At 53.3% G+C, this 14,304-nt stretch overlaps 3 non-coding genes across 3 annotated transcripts; all 3 read left to right on the forward strand.

Annotated features, from left to right (window-relative positions):
* On the forward strand, window positions 1-73 carry TRNAA-AGC (transfer RNA alanine (anticodon AGC)). The gene has a single exon. It is a non-coding gene; the product is annotated as a tRNA-Ala (tRNA).
* A 1,060-nt stretch (window positions 74-1,133) lies between these two features.
* On the forward strand, window positions 1,134-1,206 carry TRNAA-AGC (transfer RNA alanine (anticodon AGC)). Its single transcript has one exon. It is a non-coding gene; the product is annotated as a tRNA-Ala (tRNA).
* Window positions 1,207-8,944: 7,738 nt separating this feature from the next.
* TRNAA-AGC (transfer RNA alanine (anticodon AGC)) lies at window positions 8,945-9,017 on the forward strand. Its single transcript has one exon. It is a non-coding gene; the product is annotated as a tRNA-Ala (tRNA).
* Window positions 9,018-14,304: the final 5,287 nt, after the last annotated feature.

Here is a 14,304-nt window from a genome sequence, read left to right on the forward strand (position 1 = left end):
GGGGGATTAGCTCAAATGGTAGAGCGCTCGCTTAGCATGCGAGAGGTAGCGGGATCGATGCCCGCATTCTCCAAATGCAGCTTTCCTGATTTGCCAGGAGACACCTTGCTTTTGTGTTTGATGTTGAAGCTTGGAACCGAGCGCCGTGAGCAACATGGGAAGCCGGAGTCCTCCTCATAACGCGTGCCAAGGCGTTGCCACGTTTTTGTGGTGGCAACTGTGGCTTCAGCCAAAGTCACGTAGGCAGTGTTGGACAAAAGCAATCTAGTAAACAAAGCACGAGCAGGCCTCCATGGCCAAGAGACAATATTTCATTAGCGCAAAAGGTGCCAGTGCCATGCTTACGCTGAGAGCTTTGGACTCGTTGAATCACCTGAATCAGGTTCAACTTCTCTTTGTGTGCGAAAGAAAGGCCTTTGGGCCCGCACGCAAGCAAATATCGATTGGCATAGGAAAGGGCAACATAGCAGAGGATGGTTTCGATCCATCGACCTCTGGGTTATGGGCCCAGCACGCTTCCGCTGCGCCACTCTGCTCTTGTCGCTGACCAACCTCAACAACCACATGTGGATGTAGTTTGCCAGCGATTCCCACGGGGAGTGGGTCCATGTGGCAAAATCACAATGTAGACGACTAGGCGTTTCCATTGATTTTCGACCAGCGAATCCCAAGTCAAGCGTGGGCGAGAGCTGGACTCTCCTAGACCAGCTGAGCGAGGGTGGTGGCAAGTGGCCCGGCGTGGAGCATTGGTGGTTCAGTGGTAGAATTCTCGCCTGCCACGCGGGAGGCCCGGGTTCGATTCCCGGCCAATGCAATTATGGGCTCTTTGTGTTTGCAGCGCTCTCCCCCAATTTCCAGCCCCGTGGAGTGCATCAAGGCACAAGGTGTTTCTTGTCGAGAATGTACTAGGCGGTGTGAGTGCTTTTTGAAACCAGCCTTCTCCCAATGACATCATTGAAACCCATGGGGCCATACTTCAGAAGGGGCTCAGTTGTCCAAGGTCTTGGGGGAGTGGCTCTCCTGGTGTCTAGCGGCCAGAGCAAGTTGTGGATTTAGCAAAACTGCCTATAGTTTACACATAGCCCAGGAGAGGACAGGGATCAGCCATAGCACAAGCAACAACCTCAAGCAAAGGGGGATTAGCTCAAATGGTAGAGCGCTCGCTTAGCATGCGAGAGGTAGCGGGATCGATGCCCGCATTCTCCAAATGCAGCTTTCCTGATTTGCCAGGAGACACCTTGCTTTTGTGTTTGATGTTGAAGCTTGGAACCGAGCGCCGTGAGCAACATGGGAAGCCGGAGTCCTCCTCATAACGCGTGCCAAGGCGTTGCCACGTTTTTGTGGTGGCAACTGTGGCTTCAGCCAAAGTCACGTAGGCAGTGTTGGACAAAAGCAATCTAGTAAACAAAGCACGAGCAGGCCTCCATGGCCAAGAGACAATATTTCATTAGCGCAAAAGGTGCCAGTGCCATGCTTACGCTGAGAGCTTTGGACTCGTTGAATCACCTGAATCAGGTTCAACTTCTCTTTGTGTGCAAAAGAAAGGCCTTTGGGCCCGCACGCAAGCAAATATCGATTGGCATAGGAAAGGGCAACGTAGCAGAGGATGGTTTCGATCCATCGACCTCTGGGTTATGGGCCCAGCACGCTTCCGCTGCGCCACTCTGCTCTTGTTGCTGACCAACCTCAACAACCACATGTGGATGTAGTTTGCCAGCGATTCCCACGGGGAGTGGGTCCATGTGGCAAAGTCACAATGTAGACGACTAGGCGTTTCCATTGATTTTCGACCAGCGAATCCCAAGTCAAGCGTGGGCGAGAGCTGGACTCTCCTAGACCAGCTGAGCGAGGGTGGTGGCAAGTGGCCCGGCGTGGAGCATTGGTGGTTCAGTGGTAGAATTCTCGCCTGCCACGCGGGAGGCCCGGGTTCGATTCCCGGCCAATGCAATTATGGGCTCTTTGTGTTTGCAGCGCTCTCCCCCAATTTCCAGCCCCGTGGAGTGCATCAAGGCACAAGGTGTTTCTTGTCGAGAATGTACTAGGCGGTGTGAGTGCTTTTTGAAACCAGCCTTCTCCCAATTACATCATTGAAACCCATGGGGCCATACCTCTGAAGGGGCTCAGTTGTCAAAGGTCGTAGGAGGGAAAAAAAAGGGGGGTGCAAACCTTCTACGCTAGGAAAGCGGGTGGCTCTCCTGGTGTCTAGCGGCCAGAGCAGGTTGTGGATTTCGCAAAACTGACTATATTTTACACATAGCCCAGGAGAGGACAGGGATCAGCCATAGCGCAAGCAACACACTCGAGCAAAGGGGGATTAGCTCAAGTGGCAGAGCGCTTGCTTTGCATGCGAGAGGTAGCGGGATCGATGCCCGCATTCTCCAAACGCAGCTTTCCTGGTTTCACGGGAGGCACCTTGCTTTTGTGTTTGATGTTGAAGCTTGGAACCGAGCGCCGTGAGCAACATGGGAAGCCGGAGTGCTCCTCATAACATGTGCCAAGGCATTGCCACGTTTTTGTGGTGGCATCTGTGGCTTCAGCCAAAGTCACGTAGGCAGTATTGGACAAAAGCAATCAATTAAAGAAAGCACGACCAGGCTTCCATGGCCAAGAGACAATATTCCATTAGGGGGAAAGGTGCCAGTGCCATGCTTACGCTGAGAGCTTTGGACTCGTTGAATCACCTGAATCAGGTTCAACTTCTCTTTGTGTGCGAAAGAAAGGCCTTTGGGCCCGCAAGCAAATATCGATTGGCATAGGAAAAGGCAACGTAGCAGAGGATGGTTTCGATCCATCGACCTCTGGGTTATGGGCCCAGCACGCTTCCGCTGCGCCACTCTGCTCTTGTCACTGACCATCCTCAGGGATTTCGACAAGCGAATCCCAAGTCAAGCGTGGGCGAGAGCTGGACTCTCCTAGGCCAGCTGAGCGAGGGTGGTGGCGCCTGGCCCGGCGTGGAGCATTGGTGGTTCAGTGGTAGAATTCTCGCCTGCCACGCGGGAGGCCCGGGTTCGATTCCCGGCCAATGCAATTATGGGCTCTTGGTGTTTGTAGCTCTCTCCCCCAATTTCCAGCCCCATGGAATGCCTCAAGGCACAAGGTGTTTCTTGTCGAGAATGTATTAGGCGGTGTGAGTGCTTTTTGAAACCACCTTCTCCCAATGACATCATTGAAACCCATGGGGCCATACTTCAGAAGGGGCTCAGTTGTCCAAGGTCTTGGGGGAGTGGCTCTCCTGGTGTCTAGCGGCCAGAGCAAGTTGTGGATTTAGCAAAACTGCCTATAGTTTACACATAGCCCAGGAGAGGACAGGGATCAGCCATAGCACAAGCAACAACCTCAAGCAAAGGGGGATTAGCTCAAATGGTAGAGTGCTCGCTTAGCATGCGAGAGGTAGCGGGATCGATGCCCGCATTCTCCAAATGCAGCTTTCCTGATTTGCCAGGAGACACCTTGCTTTTGTGTTTGATGTTGAAGCTTGGAACCGAGCGCCTTAAGCAACATGGGAAGCCGGAGTCCTCCTCATAACGCGTGCCAAGGCGTTGCCACGTTTTTGTGGTGGCAACTGTGGCTTCAGCCAAAGTCACGTAGGCAGTGTTGGACAAAAGCAATCTAGTAAACAAAGCACGAGCAGGCCTCCATGGCCAAGAGACAATATTTCATTAGCGCAAAAGCTGCCAGTGCCATGCTTACGCTGAGAGCTTTGGACTCGTTGAATCACCTGAATCAGGTTCAACTTCTCTTTGTGTGCGAAAGAAAGGCCTTTGGGCCCGCACGCAAGCAAATATCGATTGGCATAGGAAAAGGCAACGTAGCAGAGGATGGTTTCGATCCATTGACCTCTGGGTTATGGGCCCAGCACGCTTCCGCTGCGCCACTCTGCTCTTGTCGCTGACCAACCTCAACAACCACATGTGGATGTAGTTTGCCAGCGATTCCCACGGGGAGTGGGTCCATGTGGCAAAGTCACAATGTAGACGACTAGGCGTTTCCATTGATTTTCGACCAGCGAATCCCAAGTCAAGCGTGGGCGAGAGCTGGACTCTCCTAGACCAGCTGAGCGAGGGTGGTGGCAAGTGGCCCGGCGTGGAGCATTGGTGGTTCAGTGGTAGAATTCTCGCCTGCCACGCGGGAGGCCCGGGTTCGATTCCCGGCCAATGCAATTATGGGCTCTTTGTGTTTGCAGCGCTCTCCCCCAATTTCCAGCCCCGTGGAGTGCATCAAGGCACAAGGTGTTTCTTGTCGAGAATGTACTAGGCGGTGTGAGTGCTTTTTGAAACCAGCCTTCTCCCAATTACATCATTGAAACCCATGGGGCCATACCTCTGAAGGGGCTCAGTTGTCAAAGGTCGTAGGAGGGAAAAAAAAGGGGGGTGCAAACCTTCTACGCTAGGAAAGCGGGTGGCTCTCCTGGTGTCTAGCGGCCAGAGCAGGTTGTGGATTTCGCAAAACTGACTATATTTTACACATAGCCCAGGAGAGGACAGGGATCAGCCATAGCGCAAGCAACACACTCGAGCAAAGGGGGATTAGCTCAAGTGGCAGAGCGCTCGCTTTGCATGCGAGAGGTAGCGGGATCGATGCCCGCATTCTCCAAACGTAGCTTTCCTGGTTTCACGGGAGGCACCTTGCTTTTGTGTTTGATGTTGAAGCTTGGAACCGAGCGCCGTGAGCAACATGGGAAGCCGGAGTGCTCCTCATAACATGTGCCAAGGCATTGCCACGTTTTTGTGGTGGCATCTGTGGCTTCAGCCAAAGTCACGTAGGCAGTGTTGGACAAAAGCAATCTAGTAAACAAAGCACGAGCAGGCCTCCATGGCCAAGAGACAATATTTCATTAGCGCAAAAGGTGCCAGTGCCATGCTTACGCTGAGAGCTTTGGACTCGTTGAATCACCTGAATCAGGTTCAACTTCTCTTTGTGTGCGAAAGAAAGGCCTTTGGGCCCGCACGCAAGCAAATATCGATTGGCATAGGAAAAGGCAACGTAGCAGAGGATGGTTTCGATCCATTGACCTCTGGGTTATGGGCCCAGCACGCTTCCGCTGCGCCACTCTGCTCTTGTCGCTGACCAACCTCAACAACCACATGTGGATGTAGTTTGCCAGCGATTCCCACGGGGAGTGGGTCCATGTGGCAAAGTCACAATGTAGACGACTAGGCGTTTCCATTGATTTTCGACCAGCGAATCCCAAGTCAAGCGTGGGCGAGAGCTGGACTCTCCTAGACCAGCTGAGCGAGGGTGGTGGCAAGTGGCCCGGCGTGGAGCATTGGTGGTTCAGTGGTAGAATTCTCGCCTGCCACGCGGGAGGCCCGGGTTCGATTCCCGGCCAATGCAATTATGGGCTCTTTGTGTTTGCAGCGCTCTCCCCCAATTTCCAGCCCCGTGGAGTGCATCAAGGCACAAGGTGTTTCTTGTCGAGAATGTACTAGGCGGTGTGAGTGCTTTTTGAAACCAGCCTTCTCCCAATTACATCATTGAAACCCATGGGGCCATACCTCTGAAGGGGCTCAGTTGTCAAAGGTCGTAGGAGGGAAAAAAAAGGGGGGTGCAAACCTTCTACGCTAGGAAAGCGGGTGGCTCTCCTGGTGTCTAGCGGCCAGAGCAGGTTGTGGATTTCGCAAAACTGACTATATTTTACACATAGCCCAGGAGAGGACAGGGATCAGCCATAGCGCAAGCAACACACTCGAGCAAAGGGGGATTAGCTCAAGTGGCAGAGCGCTTGCTTTGCATGCGAGAGGTAGCGGGATCGATGCCCGCATTCTCCAAACGCAGCTTTCCTGGTTTCACGGGAGGCACCTTGCTTTTGTGTTTGATGTTGAAGCTTGGAACCGAGCGCCGTGAGCAACATGGGAAGCCGGAGTGCTCCTCATAACATGTGCCAAGGCATTGCCACGTTTTTGTGGTGGCATCTGTGGCTTCAGCCAAAGTCACGTAGGCAGTATTGGACAAAAGCAATCAATTAAAGAAAGCACGACCAGGCTTCCATGGCCAAGAGACAATATTCCATTAGGGGGAAAGGTGCCAGTGCCATGCTTACGCTGAGAGCTTTGGACTCGTTGAATCACCTGAATCAGGTTCAACTTCTCTTTGTGTGCGAAAGAAAGGCCTTTGGGCCCGCAAGCAAATATCGATTGGCATAGGAAAAGGCAACGTAGCAGAGGATGGTTTCGATCCATCGACCTCTGGGTTATGGGCCCAGCACGCTTCCGCTGCGCCACTCTGCTCTTGTCGCTGACCATCCTCATGGATTTCGACAAGCGAATCCCAAGTCAAGCGTGGGCGAGAGCTGGACTCTCCTAGGCCAGCTGAGCGAGGGTGGTGGCGCCTGGCCCGGCGTGGAGCATTGGTGGTTCAGTGGTAGAATTCTCGCCTGCCACGCGGGAGGCCCGGGTTCGATTCCCGGCCAATGCAATTATGGGCTCTTGGTGTTTGTAGCTCTCTCCCCCAATTTCCAGCCCCATGGAATGCCTCAAGGCACAAGGTGTTTCTTGTCGAGAATGTATTAGGCGGTGTGAGTGCTTTTTGAAACCACCTTCTCCCAATGACATCATTGAAACCCATGGGGCCATACTTCAGAAGGGGCTCAGTTGTCCAAGGTCTTGGGGGAGTGGCTCTCCTGGTGTCTAGCGGCCAGAGCAAGTTGTGGATTTAGCAAAACTGCCTATAGTTTACACATAGCCCAGGAGAGGACAGGGATCAGCCATAGCACAAGCAACAACCTCAAGCAAAGGGGGATTAGCTCAAATGGTAGAGCGCTCGCTTAGCATGCGAGAGGTAGCGGGGTCGATGCCCGCATTCTCCAAATGCAGCTTTCCTGATTTGCCAGGAGACACCTTGCTTTTGTGTTTGATGTTGAAGCTTGGAACCGAGTGCCGTGAGCAACATGGGAAGCCGGAGTCCTCCTCATAACGCGTGCCAAGGCGTTGCCACGTTTTTGTGGTGGCAACTGTGGCTTCAGCCAAAGTCACGTAGGCAGTGTTGGACAAAAGCAATCTAGTAAACAAAGCACGAGCAGGCCTCCATGGCCAAGAGACAATATTTCATTAGCGCAAAAGGTGCCAGTGCCATGCTTACGCTGAGAGCTTTGGACTCGTTGAATCACCTGAATCAGGTTCAACTTCTCTTTGTGTGCGAAAGAAAGGCCTTTGGGCCCGCACGCAAGCAAATATCGATTGGCATAGGAAAAGGCAACGTAGCAGAAGATGGTTTCGATCCATTGACCTCTGGGTTATGGGCCCAGCACGCTTCCGCTGCGCCACTCTGCTCTTGTCGCTGACCAACCTCAACAACCACATGTGGATGTAGTTTGCCAGCGATTCCCACGGGGAGTGGGTCCATGTGGCAAAGTCACAATGTAGACGACTAGGCGTTTCCATTGATTTTCGACCAGCGAATCCCAAGTCAAGCGTGGGCGAGAGCTGGACTCTCCTAGACCAGCTGAGCGAGGGTGGTGGCAAGTGGCCCGGCGTGGAGCATTGGTGGTTCAGTGGTAGAATTCTCGCCTGCCACGCGGGAGGCCCGGGTTCGATTCCCGGCCAATGCAATTATGGGCTCTTTGTGTTTGCAGCGCTCTCCCCCAATTTCCAGCCCCGTGGAGTGCATCAAGGCACAAGGTGTTTCTTGTCGAGAATGTACTAGGCGGTGTGAGTGCTTTTTGAAACCAGCCTTCTCCCAATTACATCATTGAAACCCATGGGGCCATACCTCTGAAGGGGCTCAGTTGTCAAAGGTCGTAGGAGGGGAAAAAAAGGGGGGTGCAAACCTTCTACGCTAGGAAAGCGGGTGGCTCTCCTGGTGTCTAGCGGCCAGAGCAGGTTGTGGATTTCGCAAAACTGACTATATTTTACACATAGCCCAGGAGAGGACAGGGATCAGCCATAGCGCAAGCAACACACTCGAGCAAAGGGGGATTAGCTCAAGTGGCAGAGCGCTCGCTTTGCATGCGAGAGGTAGCGGGATCGATGCCCGCATTCTCCAAACGCAGCTTTCCTGGTTTCACGGGAGGCACCTTGCTTTTGTGTTTGATGTTGAAGCTTGGAACCGAGCGCCGTGAGCAACATGGGAAGCTGGAGTGCTCCTCATAACATGTGCCAAGGCATTGCCACGTTTTTGTGGTGGCATCTGTGGCTTCAGCCAAAGTCACGTAGGCAGTATTGGACAAAAGCAATCAATTAAAGAAAGCACGACCAGGCTTCCATGGCCAAGAGACAATATTCCATTAGGGGGAAAGGTGCCAGTGCCATGCTTACGCTGAGAGCTTTGGACTCGTTGAATCACCTGAATCAGGTTCAACTTCTCTTTGTGTGCGAAAGAAAGGCCTTTGGGCCCGCAAGCAAATATCGATTGGCATAGGAAAAGGCAACGTAGCAGAGGATGGTTTCGATCCATCGACCTCTGGGTTATGGGCCCAGCACGCTTCCGCTGCGCCACTCTGCTCTTGTCGCTGACCATCCTCATGGATTTCGACAAGCGAATCCCAAGTCAAGCGTGGGCGAGAGCTGGACTCTCCTAGGCCAGCTGAGCGAGGGTGGTGGCGCCTGGCCCGGCGTGGAGCATTGGTGGTTCAGTGGTAGAATTCTCGCCTGCCACGCGGGAGGCCCGGGTTCGATTCCCGGCCAATGCAATTATGGGCTCTTGGTGTTTGTAGCTCTCTCCCCCAATTTCCAGCCCCATGGAATGCCTCAAGGCACAAGGTGTTTCTTGTCGAGAATGTATTAGGCGGTGTGAGTGCTTTTTGAAACCACCTTCTCCCAATGACATCATTGAAACCCATGGGGCCATACTTCAGAAGGGGCTCAGTTGTCCAAGGTCTTGGGGGAGTGGCTCTCCTGGTGTCTAGCGGCCAGAGCAAGTTGTGGATTTAGCAAAACTGCCTATAGTTTACACATAGCCCAGGAGAGGACAGGGATCAGCCATAGCACAAGCAACAACCTCAAGCAAAGGGGGATTAGCTCAAATGGTAGAGCGCTCGCTTAGCATGCGAGAGGTAGCGGGATCGATGCCCGCATTCTCCAAATGCAGCTTTCCTGATTTGCCAGGAGACACCTTGCTTTTGTGTTTGATGTTGAAGCTTGGAACCGAGCGCCGTGAGCAACATGGGAAGCCGGAGTCCTCCTCATAACGCGTGCCAAGGCGTTGCCACGTTTTTGTGGTGGCAACTGTGGCTTCAGCCAAAGTCACGTAGGCAGTGTTGGACAAAAGCAATCTAGTAAACAAAGCACGAGCAGGCCTCCATGGCCAAGAGACAATATTTCATTAGCGCAAAAGGTGCCAGTGCCATGCTTACGCTGAGAGCTTTGGACTCGTTGAATCACCTGAATCAGGTTCAACTTCTCTTTGTGTGCGAAAGAAAGGCCTTTGGGCCCGCACGCAAGCAAATATCGATTGGCATAGGAAAAGGCAACGTAGCAGAGGATGGTTTCGATCCATCGACCTCTGGGTTATGGGCCCAGCACGCTTCCGCTGCGCCACTCTGCTCTTGTCGCTGACCAACCTCAACAACCACATGTGGATGTAGTTTGCCAGCGATTCCCACGGGGAGTGGGTCCATGTGGCAAAGTCACAATGTAGACGACTAGGCGTTTCCATTGATTTTCGACCAGCGAATCCCAAGTCAAGCGTGGGCGAGAGCTGGACTCTCCTAGACCAGCTGAGCGAGGGTGGTGGCAAGTGGCCCGGCGTGGAGCATTGGTGGTTCAGTGGTAGAATTCTCGCCTGCCACGCGGGAGGCCCGGGTTCGATTCCCGGCCAATGCAATTATGGGCTCTTTGTGTTTGCAGCGCTCTCCCCCAATTTCCAGCCCCGTGGAGTGCATCAAGGCACAAGGTGTTTCTTGTCGAGAATGTACTAGGCGGTGTGAGTGCTTTTTGAAACCAGCCTTCTCCCAATTACATCATTGAAACCCATGGGGCCATACCTCTGAAGGGGCTCAGTTGTCAAAGGTCGTAGGAGGGAAAAAAAAGGGGGGTGCAAACCTTCTACGCTAGGAAAGCGGGTGGCTCTCCTGGTGTCTAGCGGCCAGAGCAGGTTGTGGATTTCGCAAAACTGACTATATTTTACACATAGCCCAGGAGAGGACAGGGATCAGCCATAGCGCAAGCAACACACTCGAGCAAAGGGGGATTAGCTCAAGTGGCAGAGCGCTTGCTTTGCATGCGAGAGGTAGCGGGATCGATGCCCGCATTCTCCAAACGCAGCTTTCCTGGTTTCACGGGAGGCACCTTGCTTTTGTGTTTGATGTTGAAGCTTGGAACCGAGCGCCGTGAGCAACATGGGAAGCCGGAGTGCTCCTCATAACATGTGCCAAGGCATTGCCACGTTTTTGTGGTGGCATCTGTGGCTTCAGCCAAAGTCACGTAGGCAGTATTGGACAAAAGCAATCAATTAAAGAAAGCACGACCAGGCTTCCATGGCCAAGAGACAATATTCCATTAGGGGGAAAGGTGCCAGTGCCATGCTTACGCTGAGAGCTTTGGACTCGTTGAATCACCTGAATCAGGTTCAACTTCTCTTTGTGTGCGAAAGAAAGGCCTTTGGGCCCGCAAGCAAATATCGATTGGCATAGGAAAAGGCAACGTAGCAGAGGATGGTTTCGATCCATCGACCTCTGGGTTATGGGCCCAGCACGCTTCCGCTGCGCCACTCTGCTCTTGTCGCTGACCATCCTCATGGATTTCGACAAGCGAATCCCAAGTCAAGCGTGGGCGAGAGCTGGACTCTCCTAGGCCAGCTGAGCGAGGGTGGTGGCGCCTGGCCCGGCGTGGAGCATTGGTGGTTCAGTGGTAGAATTCTCGCCTGCCACGCGGGAGGCCCGGGTTCGATTCCCGGCCAATGCAATTATGGGCTCTTGGTGTTTGTAGCTCTCTCCCCCAATTTCCAGCCCCATGGAATGCCTCAAGGCACAAGGTGTTTCTTGTCGAGAATGTATTAGGCGGTGTGAGTGCTTTTTGAAACCACCTTCTCCCAATGACATCATTGAAACCCATGGGGCCATACTTCAGAAGGGGCTCAGTTGTCCAAGGTCTTGGGGGAGTGGCTCTCCTGGTGTCTAGCGGCCAGAGCAAGTTGTGGATTTAGCAAAACTGCCTATAGTTTACACATAGCCCAGGAGAGGACAGGGATCAGCCATAGCACAAGCAACAACCTCAAGCAACAACCTCAAGCAACAACCTCAAGCAAAGGGGGATTAGCTCAAATGGTAGAGCGCTCGCTTAGCATGCGAGGGGTAGCGGGATCGATGCCCGCATTCTCCAAATGCAGCTTTCCTGATTTGCCAGGAGACACCTTGCTTTTGTGTTTGATGTTGAAGCTTGGAACCGAGCGCCGTGAGCAACATGGGAAGCCGGAGTCCTCCTCATAACGCGTGCCAAGGCGTTGCCACGTTTTTGTGGTGGCAACTGTGGCTTCAGCCAAAGTCACGTAGGCAGTGTTGGACAAAAGCAATCTAGTAAACAAAGCACGAGCAGGCCTCCATGGCCAAGAGACAATATTTCATTAGCGCAAAAGGTGCCAGTGCCATGCTTACGCTGAGAGCTTTGGACTCGTTGAATCACCTGAATCAGGTTCAACTTCTCTTTGTGTGCGAAAGAAAGGCCTTTGGGCCCGCACGCAAGCAAATATCGATTGGCATAGGAAAGGGCAACGTAGCAGAGGATGGTTTCGATCCATCGACCTCTGGGTTATGGGCCCAGCACGCTTCCGCTGCGCCACTCTGCTCTTGTCGCTGACCAACCTCAACAACCACATGTGGATGTAGTTTGCCAGCGATTCCCACGGGGAGTGGGTCCATGTGGCAAAGTCACAATGTAGACGACTAGGCGTTTCCATTGATTTTCGACCAGCGAATCCCAAGTCAAGCGTGGGCGAGAGCTGGACTCTCCTAGACCAGCTGAGCGAGGGTGGTGGCAAGTGGCCCGGCGTGGAGCATTGGTGGTTCAGTGGTAGAATTCTCGCCTGCCACGCGGGAGGCCCGGGTTCGATTCCCGGCCAATGCAATTATGGGCTCTTTGTGTTTGCAGCGCTCTCCCCCAATTTCCAGCCCCGTGGAGTGCATCAAGGCACAAGGTGTTTCTTGTCGAGAATGTACTAGGCGGTGTGAGTGCTTTTTGAAACCAGCCTTCTCCCAATTACATCATTGAAACCCATGGGGCCATACCTCTGAAGGGGCTCAGTTGTCAAAGGTCGTAGGAGGGAAAAAAAAGGGGGGTGCAAACCTTCTACGCTAGGAAAGCGGGTGGCTCTCCTGGTGTCTAGCGGCCAGAGCAGGTTGTGGATTTCGCAAAACTGACTATATTTTACACATAGCCCAGGAGAGGACAGGGATCAGCCATAGCGCAAGCAACACACTCGAGCAAAGGGGGATTAGCTCAAGTGGCAGAGTGCTCGCTTTGCATGCGAGAGGTAGCGGGATCGATGCCCGCATTCTCCAAACGCAGCTTTCCTGGTTTCACGGGAGGCACCTTGCTTTTGTGTTTGATGTTGAAGCTTGGAACCGAGCGCCGTGAGCAACATGGGAAGCCGGAGTGCTCCTCATAACATGTGCCAAGGCATTGCCACGTTTTTGTGGTGGCATCTGTGGCTTCAGCCAAAGTCACGTAGGCAGTATTGGACAAAAGCAATCAATTAAAGAAAGCACGACCAGGCTTCCATGGCCAAGAGACAATATTCCATTAGGGGGAAAGGTGCCAGTGCCATGCTTACGCTGAGAGCTTTGGACTCGTTGAATCACCTGAATCAGGTTCAACTTCTCTTTGTGTGCGAAAGAAAGGCCTTTGGGCCCGCAAGCAAATATCGATTGGCATAGGAAAAGGCAACGTAGCAGAGGATGGTTTCGATCCATCGACCTCTGGGTTATGGGCCCAGCACGCTTCCGCTGCGCCACTCTGCTCTTGTCGCTGACCATCCTCATGGATTTCGACAAGCGAATCCCAAGTCAAGCGTGGGCGAGAGCTGGACTCTCCTAGGCCAGCTGAGCGAGGGTGGTGGCGCCTGGCCCGGCGTGGAGCATTGGTGGTTCAGTGGTAGAATTCTCGCCTGCCACGCGGGAGGCCCGGGTTCGATTCCCGGCCAATGCAATTATGGGCTCTTGGTGTTTGTAGCTCTCTCCCCCAATTTCCAGCCCCATGGAATGCCTCAAGGCACAAGGTGTTTCTTGTCGAGAATGTATTAGGCGGTGTGAGTGCTTTTTGAAACCACCTTCTCCCAATGACATCATTGAAACCCATGGGGCCATACTTCAGAAGGGGCTCAGTTGTCCAAGGTCTTGGGGGAGTGGCTCTCCTGGTGTCTAGCGGCCAGAGCAAGTTGTGGATTTAGCAAAACTGCCTATAGTTTACACATAGCCCAGGAGAGGACAGGGATCAGCCATAGCACAAGCAACAACCTCAAGCAAAGGGGGATTAGCTCAAATGGTAGAGCGCTCGCTTAGCATGCGAGAGGTAGCGGGGTCGATGCCCGCATTCTCCAAATGCAGCTTTCCTGATTTGCCAGGAGACACCTTGCTTTTGTGTTTGATGTTGAAGCTTGGAACCGAGTGCCGTGAGCAACATGGGAAGCCGGAGTCCTCCTCATAACGCGTGCCAAGGCGTTGCCACGTTTTTGTGGTGGCAACTGTGGCTTCAGCCAAAGTCACGTAGGCAGTGTTGGACAAAAGCAATCTAGTAAACAAAGCACGAGCAGGCCTCCATGGCCAAGAGACAATATTTCATTAGCGCAAAAGGTGCCAGTGCCATGCTTACGCTGAGAGCTTTGGACTCGTTGAATCACCTGAATCAGGTTCAACTTCTCTTTGTGTGCGAAAGAAAGGCCTTTGGGCCCGCACGCAAGCAAATATCGATTGGCATAGGAAAAGGCAACGTAGCAGAAGATGGTTTCGATCCATTGACCTCTGGGTTATGGGCCCAGCACGCTTCCGCTGCGCCACTCTGCTCTTGTCGCTGACCAACCTCAACAACCACATGTGGATGTAGTTTGCCAGCGATTCCCACGGGGAGTGGGTCCATGTGGCAAAGTCACAATGTAGACGACTAGGCGTTTCCATTGATTTTCGACCAGCGAATCCCAAGTCAAGCGTGGGCGAGAGCTGGACTCTCCTAGACCAGCTGAGCGAGGGTGGTGGCAAGTGGCCCGGCGTGGAGCATTGGTGGTTCAGTGGTAGAATTCTCGCCTGCCACGCGGGAGGCCCGGGTTCGATTCCCGGCCAATGCAATTATGGGCTCTTTGTGTTTGCAGCGCTCTCCCCCAATTTCCAGCCCCGTGGAGTGCATCAAGGCACAAGGTGTTTCTTGTCGAGAATGTACTAGG

The sequence above is a fragment of the Lithobates pipiens genome, unplaced genomic scaffold (assembly GCF_037356315.1).
Source record: "Lithobates pipiens isolate NorthernLeopardFrog02 unplaced genomic scaffold, aLitPip1_a1.2 Scaffold_18, whole genome shotgun sequence".
Lineage (NCBI taxonomy): Eukaryota > Metazoa > Chordata > Amphibia > Anura > Ranidae > Lithobates > Lithobates pipiens.